Here is a 14,986-nt window from a genome sequence, read left to right on the forward strand (position 1 = left end):
GGATTCCTGCCACCCGTGTGGGAGACCTGGCGGAGTTCCCAGTGCTGCCTCTGGCGTGGCCACCGCAGGCACTGGGGGAGAGAACCAGCAGAGGAGAATTGCATATCCACCCGTCTCTGTGTGCCTCTCTGCCTCCCAAGTAAATAAATTTCAAAATTTATAAGTTACTCATACTCACTATAACTGGTGAAAACAATGGGGAGATGTAATAGACATTTTGAATCTGCCCCCATGAAGTAAATGGTTTAATAACCTAGTAATGATCTGATATACAAAGCTATAGACACATTTATAAACCTGTGCGAGGTCTAGTTTTCCACTGGTTCTCCCCAAATGGCCACCGCAGCCAGGCCAGGGCCAGGCAGGAGCCGGGCACTCTTCCAGGTCTCCCCCATGGGTGCAGGGGTCCAAGCGCTTGGGCTGCTCTGTTGCTTTCCCAGGCCATAGCAGAGATCTGGATGGGAAGTGGAGCAGCCGGGACTGGAACCCATGCCCGTCTGGGATGCTGGCGTCACAGGTCATGGGTTTACCTGCTGCGCCACAACACCGACCCTAGGTAGTTCTCCTGAATACCAAACATAGTTACTAAAATATACTATTTGTATTACCTTCAGCATGGCTCTTAAAATCCAGTCCCTCTTGTAGACACCCTGAGATCAGTGGATGTGGCACAGGTACATGCCGAGACTCCCTGGTGCCAGTGCTGCTCCAGTGGCTCATTTGGCCAGTCCTGCGGTTGTCCCTGCAGCACAGCCCGACGCCTGGGCTGTGTTTGCTTACGGAGATCACAGCTAACCTGGAGCTGCTGCACCCAGTACCGTGGTGATTGGCAGCTCAGCGGCAGGACCTGGGATCCCGCACCTGGGCCAGCATTAGCACCTTGACCTGGGTCTGATGGCGAGACTGAAGTCTGTGAGTGTTTGCATTTCCATGCTTTTCTGATTAACAGCGCCGAGTGTCTCCATCCGCTTGTCAGCATTTGCATTCCAGCGCGTGAGCTGCCTGTTCCCGTCCCGTTACTTTCTGGGGTGGTCGGTCTCCTCACTTTGGAGACCTTCGGTAGGAGAGGGAGTGAAAGCCTTTGTTTGCTGTATTTGTTGCCTGTGGGGTTCCCAGTCCACTGGTTTTCCTTCGTCTGTTGTCTTTTGTGATGACAACACTGCAGGCATCTACATTCAGATATTTGCATCCCCCAGGACCCCCGTGATACCACACCTGGCCACGCCCAGGTCCCTCCTGCACAGTGGCCCGGTGTGGGCGTGGAACCTGGGGCGTCCCCAGATTCTTCCCAAGGCCTCACGGGATGGAAATGCGTGTGAGCGGTTGTCAGCCGTGTTGCTGGATTGCGGCGGGAAAAGCACTGTAGGTGTTAGTGCAGCCACAGTGTTCTGATGTCAGGCATTGCAGTCCGCCGTGGTCGCCCATGGCCGGCTGCAGGTGCAGAGGCAGACCCCCAGGTGGGGGGGGCTGCTGCAGGTGCAGAGGCAGACCCCCAGGTTGGGGGGGGGGCGGCTGCAGGTGCAGAGGCAGACCCCCAGGTGGGGAGGGCCGGCTGCAGAGGCAGAGGCAGACCCCCAGGTGTAGGGGGGTGGCTACAGGTGCAGAGGAAGACCCCCAGGTGGGGGGGGTGGCTGCAGGTGCAGAGGCAGATCCCCAGCTGGGGGGGGGTGCAGAGGCAGACCCCCAGGTGGGGAGGGCCGGCTGCAACCATAGAGGCAGACTCGCAGACCCCCAGGTGGGGGGGGCGACTGCAGGTGCAGAGGCAGACCCCCAGGTAGGGGGGGCGACTGCAGGTGCAGAGGCAGACCCCCAGGTGGGGGGGGGCGGCTGCAGGTGCAGAGGAAGACCCCCAGGTGGGGAGGGCAGCTGCAGGTGCAGAGGAAGACCCCCAGGTGGGGGGGGCAGCTGCAGGTGCAGAGGCAGACCCCCGGGTGGGGAGGGCCTGCTGCAGGTGCCCCTCAGGCCTTCAAAGTTGATCATTTGCTTGTTTCCACCTTTCGGCTCCACCTTCAGCTCACTGGCTGCAGCATTCAAGCCCTCGACGTGCGGCCTCTTTGTGTTAGCTCTCTTTACCAGGATCTGGAATATAGAGATGGGGATATGTGCCCTACAGACACATATGTGTACATGTGTGCCCTACAGACTTACACATGTACCTGTGTACATGGGTGCCCTCAGACATACATGTACATGTGTGCATGCTTGCATCATATGGATACACAGGTGTACCTATGTACATACATGTATCCTACAGACATACACCTGTACCTGTGTACATACGTGCACCCTGCAGACACACAAGTGGGCCTGTATATATACATGCACCCTACAGACATACACATGTACCTGTGTACATGCATGTGCCCTACAAACATACACGTGTACCTGTGTACAAACATGTACCCTATAGACACACAGATGTACTGTGTACATATGTGTACCCTACGGACACACAAGTATACATACATGTACCCTACACATACGTGTACCTGTGTACATACATGTACCCTGAACACACACACATTTGTACCTGTTTTTGTACATCTATGGGTAGTTCCGACTTCTACTGACTTCTTTTTCTCTGATTCTAATGTTTCTAGAAGCCTTTGGTTCCCATGTGTGGTGTTGGCTGTATGCCCATGAATACGATGTTTGTTTTGTCAGATGGCAGCTTCCGTCCCATGGGTGCCTGTGGTGGGGTCCGCTCCCCCGTGGCCTCCTGTCTGCGTCAGCCTAGCTTCCGTCCCGTGGGTGCCTCTGGTGGGGTCCGCTCCCCCGGGGCCTCCTGTCTGCGTCAGCCTCGCACACGCTCCCTTGACTTCCAGGCTTTCTCTTTGTCCCGGGTGCATTTTTGCCTGTGGGTTCCGTCTTCCCTCCCACCCACCTGTCTTTGGAGACAAGAATCCATCCACTCCACCTTGTTGGTTTATTCCTTTTAAATTATATCTATTGCTTCTGCCTGTCTCGCTGATTTCCTAGTTTTTTAAGTTTGCAGGAGTCCCATATGCAGCCATGTGTGAGAACCACAGGTCCACCTGGGAGGCACAGCTGAGAGATAGTGAGATGGGGAATAATAATAATAACAACAACAACAACAACCAGTGTTCAGACAACACCCATGCAGCTGGACCCGACGTCAGGTGTTCCGTGTCTTCCTTGGGTGATTCCAGCACACATCCAGGTGGAGAGCCGGTGGCTGGGATTTTCTTGGCATAGATTAGGCGCTGGAGCAGCCAGCATCTCTGTCTCAGATCTCTTCCTGTTGTGCGTGCCAGGGTTGGCACAGAGCACGCAAGTGATTGCTGGGTGTTGTGAAGGAGAAGGCAAAGAGCGGGCAAAATTGCTTTCTCTCTCCTTGGCTGTCTCGGGTGGAATTAGAAGAGGAAATGAGATGTCAGTACAGTCCGGTCCTAAGAACTCCTGGCTTCCCCAGAGCGAGCGGCACGTTCAGGGTTCAAGTGTGTTTTGAGGGCAAGTGTCTGGGGCTGAGCGTGGCTGGTGCCTGGCGCGGTTGCACCTGCCGGCCGCAGCGCATCCATTCTGTGCTGCTAGTGCCAGAGAGACGCGGGGGGCATCCCGGGGACAGTGACTCGGGGGCCAGAGTCACTCTAGGCAGCCAGGGCACGGAGCTGACCCTGTCCATTCAGAACAGTCGATCAGGGTGGACGTTTGCCAACATGGTCTGTGGCTGGAAGCATCCCTTTAACTTTGCTGGCGCTCACAGCAGTGGCCCCAGCAGAGCACACATGATGCAGGTTGTGTCCAGTGCCGGCATGGCGGGTTGTCAGGGCCACAGGTGACGTGTTGGGGTGATCATCTTGGCTTTTGTGTGTGCTCTAGCCCCTCCCCCACGAGCTGGTCGGCGTTGTTAGGGTGGTTGCTGTCTCCACGGAGGCCGAGTCTAGGGCGGGCAGAGTGGCCCCCGCTGGGGTTCTGGGTCACGCAGTTCCTGGTTCTCAGGCTCCCAGAACCCACCTGTGCCGTGGAGCAGTAGAGGGGCCCATGCTGGCATCCTGTGGGTGGCAGCTGTCTGTGTGGGTTTTGTTGGTGTTTGGGTAAGGAAGGTTCTAGAAGTCACAACGCCTGGTCTGGACACAGTAAGGCAGCAGGACCTGGCAGAGCCTGCCCGCTGGCTGACCGGTGGCCCCGTGGAAGCGGCCCAGGGTCGCCTGCATTCATGGGGCGCATTCCATCCTGGGTTGCAGGAGGAGCGGCCGGGTGCTTCCACGCTGTCACACCCAGAGAGGAGCAGTGGTGCTCTGAACCGCCGGGAGAGGCCCAGTCGGGTCCTGGAAGAACCATGACGTGTGTCCCTCGTCGGCAGCTGGAGGCCCGGGCCTGGGCTCAGCCAGGCTGTTTTGAATGTTAGAAGTAGATGAGAGCTGAAACGCATCTCAAAAACCACTCACCGGAGAAATGACTGACGTTTTCAAGTCTGGCAGCTGCCCGAACGGGAGAGGGACCAGGACAATCACTTCCTGCATCAGCTCAGGTCTCTGCGGCTTAGCGGCTCCCGGTGACCCCACCGCTCACGTCCCCAACCCACCCAACGCATCCCCAAACACAGCCACCCTGGCCACTGGTTTCCAGGACCTACGCAGGTCCTGACCCATCCGCGTGACCCAGAGCAGTTGGGCGTCTGTACTACAGGACAGCTAGACAGGGGTGGCTGCGGCCAGTGGTGGCCGTGGGAGCGGCCGAGCGGGTTGCCGTGCCGGGACTGTGTGCTCCCGAGTGCTGGCAACCCTCCTGCTGCCCAGGTGGGCAGTGACCCACCCGGAGCCCAGGCACTGAGCCAGCAGGGCCCCCCGGGGTCAGAGGGAGCAGGGGAGTGGGCCTGGTGCTTTGCACACTTGTGGGAAAGGACAGGGCTCTTCACCTGCCCTTGGAAAGCCCCCAAGGCTGCCCCAGCACCTGACCCTCAGCTCGGCTTCCCCTGAGCCCTCTAGCCCACTGCAGCTGCCCCCACAGCTCCGATTTTGCTCTGCTGGTTTCCGTTACCCACGGTGCACTTCGGTTCAAAAATGTTAAATGAAAATTCCAGAAGTGAACAATTGTGTGCCGCTCCGAGGAGCATAAGGGGTTCTCAGCCCCTGGGTCCAACGTGGCCTTGCTCTGTGGGCTGCGCGCCCGCTGGTCTCATCGACTCTTACAGGGTCTGGGTACTTGTGTTCAAGTAATCCTTCCTTAATGATGGCCCCGGGGTACAAGATGGCGGAGCTGGCAACACTTACAGGATATCGTTAGGATTGTGCTGTTTTGGTTATTGTCTATCTCTCACTGTGCCAAAATTATAAATAAACTCTTAACATAGGTGTGTGCATATAGGGAAAAAACAGTATATTCAGGGCTGGCTACCATCCGTGGTTGTGTCCCTTGTAGACAAGGGGTACAATTATATTCTACACGTGCCTGCTTGCTCTAGTTTCCAAGTACCAACATTTTCAAAGATTTATTTATTTATGTGAAAGGCAGAGTAAGACAGAGAGAGATTCAGACAGAGAGATCTTCCACTTGCTGGTTCACTCCCAGATGGCCGCAACGGCCAGGGCTGGGCAAGGCCGAAGCCAGGACTGTCGAACTCCATCTGGGTCTCCCATGTGTGACAGGGGTCTGAGTCCTTGAGCCATGACTTGGTGCTCCCCAGAGTGTGCGGTAGCAGGAAGCCGGATCAGATGCAAAGTTGGAATTTCAAGTAGTGACTCACTGCTGAGCCAGAGCCTGCCCCCACCCCCCGTTTCCCACCGCAGACAAGTCACTTGTCCCCCGCTTGTCTGAAAGGTGTCGGAAACCTAGCAGGACAAGGTGAGCGCTTTCTCGTTCTCGCTCACTTATTGCACATGGCCCCGGCTGTGCGTCTTCAAGTTCAAGGAAGAACTCGCCACATGTGTGGGCACTGTGGGCGTCTGGGGACTGCACCAGTGGGTGGAAGATCGGCCTCTGAATCCTGTTCCTCTGTCTCCCTTTCAACTAAAATGAAAATACGTAAATTTTAAAAAATTAAACAGAGAAAGTGATTAATAAAGTAGACGTGCACAGGTAGTAAAATGACTACTTGAAAGTTTATGACAAACTGGGTAACATTGTAAGACAGAGCATAGGGTATGAGGCTTCATCAAATGGTTTGGAACTGTCATAAACCAGTGTGGAGACGTGGATTCTCTGTGGGGATGCTGGCTTCCAGAGAGGCGAGAGCAGAGCTGAAAACTGGCTGGAATGTTTAAGTCCAAACAAGCGTAATTCCAAAGGTTCATGGAGAATCAGTTAAAGATAAGTTTATTTTGGTGCAAAATATTTTTAAATCCATGCATGGTTTTTTTCACAGTATGGATTGTCCATGAACTTTCTGAAGCCCCCACTATGCATGCATTAAAATTATCTCCAAGGGCGACGCCACGGCTCACTAGGCTAATCCTCCACCTGCGGCGCCGGCACCCCGGGTTCTAGTCCCAGTCAGGGCACCGGATCCTGTCCCGGTTGCTCCTCTTCCAGTCCAGCTCTCTGTTGTGGCCAGGAGTACAGTGGAGGATGGCCCAAGTGCTTGGGCCCTGTACCCACATGGGAGACCAGGAGGAGGCACCTGGCTCCTGGCTTCGGATCGGCGCAACACTCCAGCCATAGTGGCCATTTGCGGGGTGAACCAACGGAAGGAAGACCTTTCTCTCTGTCTCTCTCTCTCTCTCACTGTCTAACTCTGCCTGTCAAAAAAAAAATTATCTCCGAACCAAAACAAACTTACCTTTCAGTTGTCTTTGGTTCCAACTTTTTGAAGAACCCATGTATGTATATATTACCGTATATTTCCAAGCACTTGTATCCCATTTCAATGGAGATGATTGTATTTCAGGTTTTTGAAGAACTATAAAAATATTTAGGCAGAAATAATGTGAATGTATTTAAATATTAAGGCAATGTTTTCTGTACTAAAATATAATTTCAAAAAGAAACACAGAAGCCAGCACCACAGCTCACTAGGCTAATCCTCCACCTGCAGCGCCGGCACCCTGGGTTCTAGTCCTGGTCGGGGCGCCGGATTCTGTCCTGGTTGCTCCTCTTCCAGGCCAGCTCTCTGCTGTGGCCCGGGAGTGCAGTGGAGGATGGCCCAAGTGCTTGGGCCCTGCACCCCATGGGAGACCAGGAGAAGCACCTGGCTCCTGGCTTCAGATCAGCGAGATGCGCCGGCTGCAGCATGCACCGGCCGCAGCGGCCATTGGAGGGTGAACCAACGGCAAAGGAGGACCTTTCTCTCTGTCTCTCTCTCTCACTGTCCACTCTGCCTGTCAAAAAAACAAAAGAAAAAAAAGAAACACAGAAAAGATAAAATATTTAAAAAAAAAAAAAAAGAACTGACAAAACTCAAATCTAAAATAGATCACTGAGCCAGTGACATCTATGCCACTTGGGGACTGGCTTTAATTCAGTCAGGGACACAGGCCACCGCAGCAGTGACCAGGCCAGACCCACGGGACAGCTGTCACGTTGCTCACAGACTGCGTGGGGCGAGATCCAGGGAGAACTGAGTAGTTAATTTACATAAAACACTGAGTAAGGTCACCGTGTGGAAACACGCACAGCCTTCATGCAGCTACAGGAATTCATATTTAAACGACGCGACAGTGCTGTCAGACACCTGTGAAACTCGCACAAGTGAACAGAAACGCTGTGTAAGACACATGGCAGCTCCTAGCGCGGTGGCCGCAGCGGCGCCTGGCCATGGGCGCAGGAACGGATTCCACGTGTGCGGAGAGCAGCCGGCGCCACATGACAGAAGCCGGGATACGCTGGGCTCTCAGAGAACTGATCTGAACTTGGTCTGTCCTTCCTGAAGGACTTGGTTTTAGAGAGAAGAGTGGCCGCCACCAGCAGCTCACAGCACTGCATTTACAGTGAAAGGAACCGGAGGGAAGGGAACCCAAGTGTCCCCGAGCAGGGAGAGACTGTACCGCCCAGGCCCCTCCAGCAGGTGCACGGCTCCTGGTCTGGAAATGGCGAGTCCACCTCCACACTCAACCCAGCGCTGCTCCTGGCCCCAGGACACCCCTGAGACCTCAGCCCACTCCCCAGTCCTCAGGAAGGCCCCCTCCACTCACAGGCCTGGTCACGGCCCCCCCTCCCCAACAACCCCACACACATCTTATCTTGCAAAGCTTCCTGTTTGATTTCACAGCCTTTAAGAGTTGGGGAGGAGTTGGGGTTATCTGAGCAGGTGACATTCTTGCTTCATGTCAGTTCCTTCACTTGACTGGAAACTTCCTGAAACAGGGACCGTGGCTGAGTCTACTCACCCTGTGTCTTCCCCTCAATGTAGGTAGAGCCCGGAACTGGATTAACAGATGGCTGTATGGAAGGACAGTGGCTGGCTGGATGGATGGATGGGTGATGGATGGATGGGTGATGGATGAGTGGGTGATGGGTGGATGGAAGGAGGGAAGGATGTTCGATGGATGGATGGATGGATGTAGATGTATGAGTGAATGGATGAGGTGATAGGTAAATGGACAGCAGGCTAGGAAGTCAGATGGATGGATGGGTAGTTGGATGGATGGGTAGTTGGATGGATGGGTGATGGGTGATGGATGGATGGGTGATGGGTGGATGGATGGGTGATGGGTGGATGGATGGATGGGTGATGGATGGATGGGTGATGGGTGGATGGGTGATGGATGAATGGGTGATGGGTGGATGGGTGATGGGTGGATGGATGGATGGGTGATGGGTGGATAGAAGGAGGGAAGGATGATGGATGGATGGATGGATGGATGGATGGATGTAGATGTATAAGTGAATGGATGAGGTGATAGGTAAATGGACAGCAGGCTAGGAAGTCGGATGGATGGATGGATGGACGGATGGATGGGTAGATGGATGGATGGATGGGTAGGTAGATGATTGTAATCAAATATATGCAATAACCTTTCTTCTATTTACCCAGAACTTCTTAACAAAAAGTAGTTTTCCAAATATTCTTCTTAAATCTCTTACACAGTTTCTGTGAAGCCAAAGTTCTGCTTTTGTGTAAAGTTGAGGACACAGGCTCCTTCAGTGTTGACTGGCAGGGCCAGCTAACGACACAGAGTTCTTCTTTCTTGCTCTCTCTGCCCTAAATAACTATTGGCAAAATTCCTCACCTGGAACTAGTGACAGAAGACTTCTTGTAAGTTTCCTTGTTTTTTGTTTTTTGTTTTTTGTTTTTTTTTTTTAAGGAACAACTGAAGTACTACAGGAGAAAATACACAATGTCAGTTTTTTGGGGAAAAAAAACCCTCTCCTATTTTAAGAATTCTGGTGAAGAAGAAGTCGTTGGGAGGACTGAGAGAGGAGCTGTGGCTCCTCTTTCTTTGGGAGGGGGAGCTGTGGTTTTCCTACATTTCCACAACGCTCACTGCTTGGAGTAGACACTGCCTGGCTGCAGGACTGAGATGATGGAGTTGGGTCGTTGATCCTGTTAGAGGAGACTTTGTTACCACTTCTGTATACATCAGTGGGAGGGGCTGGGATTCTAATGACCCTCGGAAAATAACAAGCTTTGGCTCCTGAGCCCTGTATTAGGGAACCATTGTAGAACATGGGGACTATTTGTTCTTTGAAAGATTTGATTGAAAGATATTACAGTGGATCCACAGCCCTGGGGGATGGTGATTCCCCTTACTTGTTCTTCTCACACACGAACTTGCTCTTTCTCCACACTTGGCCGAGGTACTCAGGCGTTTGTGTGTGTGTGTGTGTGTGTTCTTTTAGCTTCCCTTTCTAAGTGTGTGGGGGGTTAGCTTCTTCCGTTCCACTTGTTCATCTCTGTAGCTGTGGTCAGACTTGTGCATTCTCTGGGCTGTTATTCCTGACACTTTCATTGTTCTAAAAATATCCTCTTGTTGCTGTGTGCTGGGTTTTCTCTCCTTCCCACCCATGCTTGAAGCAATCTGCAAACAAAGGGTCATCCACCTGCCTCTGGGGGCTTCTGCTAGTCCCTTCCCCCTACCCCTGCCTGAGATGGGTGGGGTGCGAGGGGTAGGAAGCTTGCCTTTCTTACTTACCGGTCCCTCGTATCTCAGAGTCGAATCAACTTACGCGTAAGTCTCATACCTGCTTGAAAACAAGCCGTCCTCTTGTGTATAATTCCCCTGCTGGTTCTTTGAGCCATCGTATTCTGCTGACACCTGTCTTGTGTTTCCATCCACTTTTCTTTTACCTGTCTTTTCTCGTATTCACATCGCGCCTTTGGGGCATGTGTGTCATTTTCCACAATTGAGCTGCCTTGATTCTTTTTTCTCCTAACGCCCTGAGTCACCACCGATGCTTCTGTGGCCGTGGGAATGGAGGTTCAGGAGAAAGTGGACCAGACTGGGCATCGGGCAGCCGACTCTCAGCCCTGATTCCGTTGACATGGGAGCAGGTCCCCTCTCTGAGGTCCTCGGAACGCGTGCAGTGGGAGGGGCTGCCGCGGGGACCTGGGCCCAGGGTGTCAGGTAGACTTTGCCTGAGGACATGTCCAGTGGAAGCCTCCACAGACAGCACCAGGCTGGGACAGAGCGGCCATGTCCCGCGCGGCGGTCACTGTCACCCGTGCACCAACCCCCTTCTGTGGCCATCACTTCCTCTCCATTGTCACCGGTTCAGCGGGAGGACGCGGCACCAGCCTTGCCACACTGCTCCCTGGTCCACGGCTCGGCGTTCTAGTCTCTGGGTTTCTGTGGCCGCTTCTCCGGGCTTCGTTTCCATGTCAGCTCCTTTGCTGGCTGCTGGGTGTGCTTACTGTGGCTCTCGTGTCCTGGCTGGTTCAGCGAGGAGGAGGTGCCCCCTGCCACCATCCAGGGACGTTTGCTTACCTGCAGGAGGAAGGGTGTGGGGTTTACGTAGGCCACGGTTGGTAGAAGCGTTTCAGAACGTTCTGTGTGTTTCCCCCCTTGCTGACACACGTGTCTCACTTGAGTAGATGCTTGTTGGCTGCCCTCTTTGTGTCCTGACCTGCTGTCACCAGACAAGAGTCTCCCCCAGTCAAGGCACCTGCCGTCCCCAGGGGGGCGGGTCTTACTTCATGAGTGGTGGGCTGGGATTGCAGGAAGAATAGCTGTGGCTTCTGCCGTGTGCCATGAGCAGAGACCTCATCAGGACCAAAAACACTGGGACCCCGCTCTTGGCCCGGCACAGCCCTACAGGGGTGATGCCCATCTGTCCTGGGAGCCTGGATCTGGCCCTGGGCCTGGCTGCCCGCCTGCCTCCCCAGGGATTGACGCCAGGTGAAAAGCACTCTGGGGTCTGGCCCTTCATTGAATGGTGTTTTTATTTCAATCAGTAGGATTGCACTGTCGTAAAAGCGTAAGGCAGCGTCCCCGTGACGGGCAACGTGGACTTAAGAAGCTTTGTGCCGAGCGAGGCAGGCGATGGCCCTCCTGGGCTGCAGCCTCCATTGCCGAGCAAGGAGCCCGTCCTTGTGCATGACTGCCGTGAGGAGCCCGTGTCACTGAGTTGAGCTCATGCTTCGAGAGAGGATCCCCTGGGGGCAGAGCTTCTTCCTGCCGTTTGGCCTGACATGGAAAGGGCCCAGGCTCACAGGCAAACAGGAGCCCGGTCTCTGTCCATGCCGCCGTGGGTGTGGTGGGTGTGGCTGGACCGCTGCATGGGGGCACTGCGAGGTCCACCACCAGCTGTCTTTAACTTTCAGCTCAGCCTCCGTGGACTGGGGGATGCAGGGCCCTGTGCGTTGCGACCCCACCTGGAGTAGACGCAGACAAGCCATAGGTGCTACAGCTTCCCGGGGTGGGGTTCCAGGCCAAGTGCGCAGGCATCTTTGAAATTGTGAAGTTTATTTACTTGACAGGTAGAGTTACAGTGAGAGGGAGAGACAGAGAGAGAGGTCTTCCATCCACTGGTTCACTCCCCAAATGGCCCCAACAGCCGGAGCTGAGCCAATCCAGAGCTAGGAGCTTCTTTTGGGTCTCCAACTTGGTTGCAGGGGCCCAGGTGCTTGGGACATCTTCTACTGCTTTCCCAGGACACAGCAGAGAGTTGAATATGAAGAGGAGCAGCTGGGACTCGAACTGGCGCCCATATGGGATGCCAGCACCGCAGGTGGAGGATTAACCCACAGCCCCCAAAATGGTGCATTATTTTTCTATTCTCTCTGCCACTTTGCAAGCACTCGGCTACCCCAGCCTGTCCGTGCGCCAGCAAGAAAATAACTTTTGCAAATGGAACCTCTCAAAGTAACCCGAGACCAGGTAGAAGTAGCACACGCCTTGCAGCTCCATCCAGCCCGAGCCCCACACGTGCCTGTGTCCTGGGGGTGGCCGCGCCTCTGCCGGCTTCCACTCCTCGCCACTTCTCTCTGGGCTTGGCTTTATCAGCTGTCAGCCCCGAGGACACCTTGCAGGTGCAAGACCTGGGAAGGGCTCAGGGCCTGGCAGCTTCTGCCTCCTCGTCCTCCCCCTGTCTGGGGAAGCCAGTGGGTGGCAGCCACGCCTTCCTCCTTGGCGAATGTCTCCCGGCCAGGAGCCCGCGGGAGAAGCATGGGTTTCCCTGCACCTGTTCGTTCTTGCCCGGGTGGGCGCACACCCACACTCACTTGTACACACGTGCACACGCGCCTGCACCTGCGTCCCTCTGACCACAAACTCCCGAGTGCGGCATCTACAGCACTTCACACACACCCCAGAGCCTGGGGGTATAATCGACCCCCGTCAGCACTCAGGGACGCACCGCTGAGTGTAGGAACACGACCCAAATGGGAGGGTGTTGCTGCTCCCCAGGGGTAGCACGTGCTCTGGTTGGGGGTGAGGAAGGGGACCCTTGAGCCGGGACTTTGGGATTGAGATGGGAGGGGGTCAGGCCATGCAGGGTCCGGGAGGGGTGTGGCTCCCCTTAGGACATGATGGGAAGACAGGCACCAGTTACTGGTAAGGAGGCTGTGCCCCTCGCTGAGTGCCCAGCTTCTGAGCCCCAGGGCTCCTGGGAGCCAGCAGTGTCTGTGAGTTCATCGGTGGTTTCTCCAGGGTCTCCAACGCCCTACTCTGGAAGTGTGCCCCAGCTCATGAGTTCTTGGACGTAGAACCAAGTGAGCACGCACCGCACCTGCGGCGGGGACGTGGATGGACGGTGTCTGTGGACGGACAGCTGCCGCAGAGGCGGGCCCAGCGCGGGAGGGTGCAGGTGCCCTGCTTCGGGCAGACAGGACACCGTGTGACCGCAGTGAGCTCAGCAGCTGCGCCTGTGGGGGCTGAGTGAGCAGGTCGGGGTACAGAATGGGGATTCTGCAGGCCTCCATGGCCTGGTTCTTGGCAGTGCATGAACACAGACCAGGACATGTCAGCAAGTTTGGGAAGAGCGTAATTGAAAGATAAGTGTAGGGGATTAAGCCACCATCTGGAGCACTGGCATCCCATATGGGTGCTGGTTGGAGTCCTGGCTGCTCCACTTCTGACCCGGCTCCCTGCTAATGCACCTGGGAAAGCCTCAGAGGACGGCCCAAGTGCCTGGGCCCCTGTGCCCACGTGGGAGACCCGGATGAAGCTCCTGGCTCCTGGCTTGAGCCTGGCCTAGCTGTGGTCATTGCAGCCATTTGGGGAGTGAACCAGCAGATGGAAGACCTCTCTCTCTCTCTCCTTCTCTCTCTGTAACTCTTCCAAATGAAATAAATAAATCTTTTTTTTAAAAAAAATAAGTTTATTTTGGTGCAAAAAACATTGAAATCCATGCATAGTTTTCTATGTTCCATGAGCTTTTCGAAAACCCCTTATGCAAGGATTTCAAAAATGTGGGCACCCAGGTAACTTATCTTTTTAGTCCTGTTTTCCTGTGACTTTTGGGAGTCGTCTCGTACTTGTGCTGTAACTGGCTCGCGTCACAGTCACCGCATGAGTCTCTGCTGTCGTGTGTCTTCGACGGCCCCATAGAGTTTTATCTGTGAGGTTTTCAGAGGACAGCTAAGGCTGTTGTCAAAGGCGAAACCAAAAGCAGACGCCTTCGCATCTCGCACTCGGCTGTCGTCTTGAGGTCGGGCCCAAAGCGTTCTCTGCTGAATGGCTGCAGCGGCCAGTGGGCGGCAGGGGGAGGAGCGTCTGGTTGCAGTCGGGACACTCCGGCTTCATTCCCGTTGCTGGCCCTGACCCCGGGCCTGGGTGCGTCTCCATAGGCCCAGGAAGCAGAGGCAGCCCTGCTCTGGGAGGGCCATGCGTGGCAGCCGCCCTCCCAGCCTGCCCCTGGTGGCTCCACCCATGAATCCCTGTGGAGCCCCCTGTCCTGTGCAGGACTCCCAGCCAGAAAAAATCCCGGGTCCAGAAGTGCCCCGGACGTCATGTGGTCCACAGCTCTGGTGTGACCAGATGGCCGCAGTAGCAAGGTGGCCGCTGGTGTCGTTGGGAACCGTGGGGAGCTCAGGATGACCCTGGGTTGGGACCTCAGGTGTCAGACTGCCCCCGTGGTAAGCAGAGCTGCACCCAGCGATGGAGTGAGGGGCGGTGACACCCAGGAGGAGAGGGCAGCACACCCAGCACCCAGATCTCGGGTGCTCCACACCAGTGTCCACAGAAGGGACTTGGCTGCCCCAGCGCTTTGGCTTGGCAGGCACAAGAGGACACGCCCCACCCTGCGTTGCCAGCAAGTCGGGAAATACCCCCAAACCGACGGGAGGGGTCGGACACAGGAGCCCCCAGATGGAGGGACGCCCCCCCACCCCGCGACAAGCTGGGGATGACTTGCGCATAGAAGGAATGAGGAGGAGGAGGAATTGGAATACCTTAACGTGGGGGCTGGCACTGTGGACCAGCAGGCTGAGCGGCCGCCTGTGACGCCAACGTCCCGTAAGCGCACTGGTTTACGCCCAGCTGCCACTTCTGATCCAACTCCCTGCTAATGTGCCTGGGAAAGCAGTGGGAGATGGCCCGGGTACTTGGGCCCGTGCCACCCAGGGAGAGACCCGGATGGAGTTCCTGGCTCCTGGCTTCAGCCTGGCCCAGCCCCAGCCAATTCAGGGAGTGAACCAGCAGATGGAAGA

At 55.4% G+C, this 14,986-nt stretch overlaps 1 protein-coding gene across 3 annotated transcripts in view; it reads left to right on the forward strand.

The window, feature by feature from the left end:
- LRRK1 (leucine rich repeat kinase 1) overlaps positions 1 to 14,986 on the forward strand; it is a 124,301-nt gene that overhangs the window by 54,115 nt on the left and 55,200 nt on the right. The gene's annotated exons all lie outside the window — the stretch shown is intronic.

Source organism: Lepus europaeus, chromosome 11, assembly GCF_033115175.1.
Source record: "Lepus europaeus isolate LE1 chromosome 11, mLepTim1.pri, whole genome shotgun sequence".
NCBI classification, from domain to species: domain Eukaryota; kingdom Metazoa; phylum Chordata; class Mammalia; order Lagomorpha; family Leporidae; genus Lepus; species Lepus europaeus.